This window comes from Physeter macrocephalus, chromosome 10, assembly GCF_002837175.3.
Source record: "Physeter macrocephalus isolate SW-GA chromosome 10, ASM283717v5, whole genome shotgun sequence".
In the NCBI taxonomy this organism is placed as follows: Eukaryota; Metazoa; Chordata; class Mammalia; order Artiodactyla; family Physeteridae; genus Physeter; species Physeter macrocephalus.
Window position 1 is genome coordinate 71,592,745 of NC_041223.1, and position 2,862 is coordinate 71,595,606.

Here is a 2,862-nt window from a genome sequence, read left to right on the forward strand (position 1 = left end):
AGAAGTATACCATGTTCTTGGATTGGAAGAATCAATATTGTGAAAATGACTATACTACCCAAAGCAATCTACAGATTCAATGCAATCCCTATCAAATTACCAATGACATTCTTCACAGAATTAGAACAAAAAATTTTACAATTTGTTTGGAAACACAAAAGACCCCAAAAAGCCAAAGCAATCTTGAGAAAGAACAACGGAGTTGGAGGAATCAGGCTCCCCGACTTCAAACTATACCACAAACCTACAGTAATCAAGACAGTATGGTACTGGAACAAAAAAGAAACACAGATCAATGTTACAGGATAGAATGCCCAGAGATAAACCCACACACATATGGGCACCTAATTAATGACAAAGGAGGCAAGAACATATGATGGAGAAAAGACAGCCTCTTCAATAAGTGGTGCTGGGAAAACTGGACAGCTACATGTAAAAGAATGCAATTAGAACATTACCTAATGGGAGGAGCTTCAAGATGGAGGTAGAGTAAGACACAGAGATCACCTTCCTCCCCACAAATACATCAGAAATACATCTACATGTGGAACAACTCCTATAGAACACCTACTGAATGCTGGCAGAAGACCTCAGACCTCCCAAAAGGCAAGAAACTCCCCACGTACCTGGGTAGGGTAAAAGAAAAAAGAAAAAACAGAGACAAAGAATAGGGACAGGACCTGCACCAGTGGGAAGGAGCTGTGAAGGAGGAAAGGTTTCCACACACTGGAAGCCCCTTCATGGGCGGAGACCGCTGGTGGTGGAGGGGGGAATCTTCGGAGCCACGAGGAGAGTGCAGCAACAGGGGTGCCGAGGGCAAAGAGGAGAGATTCCCGCACAGAGGATCGGTGCCGGTCAGCACTCACTAGCCCGAGAGGTTTGTCTGCTCACCTGCCAGGGCGGGCGGGGCCTGCGAGCTGAGGCTCGGGCTTCGGAGGTCAGATTGCAGGGAGAGGACTGGGGTTGGCTGTGTGAACACAGCCTGAAGGGGGCTAGTGCACCATGGCTAGCCGGGAGGGAGTCCGGGAAAAAGTCTGGAGCCACCGAAGAGACAAGAGACTTCTTGTCTCTTTGTTTCCTGGTGCGCAAGGAGAGGGGATTAAGAGCGCCACTTAAAGGAGCTCCAGAGATGGGCACGAGCCACGGCTATCAGCGCGGACCCCAGAGACGGGCATGGGATGTTAAGGCCGCTGCTGCTGCCACCAAGAAGCCTGTGTGCAAGCACAGGTCACTATCCACACCTCCCTTCCCGGGAGCCTGTGCAGCCTGCCACTGCCAGGGTCCCTTGATCCAGGGACAACTTCCCTGGGAGAACGCACGGCACGCCTCAGGCTGTTGTGACATCACGTCGGCCTCTGCCGCCGCAGGCTCGCCCCACATCCATAGCCCTCCCTCCCCGCCACCTGAGTGAGCCAGAGCCCCCGAATCAGCTGCTCCTTTAACCCAATCCTGTCTGGGCGGAATAGATGCCCTCAGGCGACCTACATGCAGAGGTGGGGCCAAATCCAAAGCTGAACCCCGGAAGCTGTGCGAACAAAGAAGAGAAAGGGAAATCTCTCCCAGCAGCCTCAGGAGCAGTGGATTAAATCTGCACAGTCAACTTGATGTACCCTGCACCTGTGGAATACCTGAATAGACAAGGAATCATCCCAAATTGAGGAGGTGGACTTTGGGAGCAACGATATATATATTTTTTCACCTTTTTCTCTTTTTCTGAGTGTGTATGTTTATGCTTCTGTGTGTGATTTTGTCTATATAGCTTTGCTTTTACCATTTGTCCTAGGGTTCTGTCTGTCCATTTTTTTTTTAATTACTTAAAAAAATTCTTTTTCTTAATAATTATTTTGTATTTTAATAACGCTATTTTATTTTATTTTACTTTATCTTCCTCTTTCTTTCTTTTTTTCTCCCTTTTATTCTGAGCCATGTGGAGGCTCTTGGTGCTCCAGCCAGGCGTCAGGGCTGTGCCACTGAGGTGGGAGAGCCAAGTTCAGGACACTGGTCCACAAGAGACTTCCCAGCTCCACATAATATCAAATGGCAAAAATCTCCCAGAGATCTCAATCTCAATGCCAAGACCCAGCTCCACTCAATGACCAGCAAGCTACAGAGCAGGACACCCTATGCCAAACAACTAGCAAGACAGGAAAAAAACCCCATCCATTAGCACAGAGGCTGCCTAAAATCATCAAAAGGCCACAGACACCCCAAAACACATCACCTCCCAAATTGAGGAGGTGGACTTTGGGAGCAACGATATATATATTTTTTCACCTTTTTCTCTTTTTCTGAGTGTGTATGTTTATGCTTCTGTGTGTGATTTTGTCTATATAGCTTTGCTTTTACCATTTGTCCTAGGGTTCTGTCTGTCCATTTTTTTTTTAATTACTTAAAAAAATTCTTTTTCTTAATAATTATTTTGTATTTTAATAACGCTATTTTATTTTATTTTACTTTATCTTCCTCTTTCTTTCTTTTTTTCTCCCTTTTATTCTGAGCCATGTGGAGGCTCTTGGTGCTCCAGCCAGGCGTCAGGGCTGTGCCACTGAGGTGGGAGAGCCAAGTTCAGGACACTGGTCCACAAGAGACTTCCCAGCTCCACATAATATCAAATGGCAAAAATCTCCCAGAGATCTCAATCTCAATGCCAAGACCCAGCTCCACTCAATGACCAGCAAGCTACAGAGCAGGACACCCTATGCCAAACAACTAGCAAGACAGGAAAAAAACCCCATCCATTAGCACAGAGGCTGCCTAAAATCATCAAAAGGCCACAGACACCCCAAAACACATCACCAGACGTAGACCTGCCCACCAGAAAGACAAGATCCAGCCTCATCCACCAGAACACAGGCACTAGTC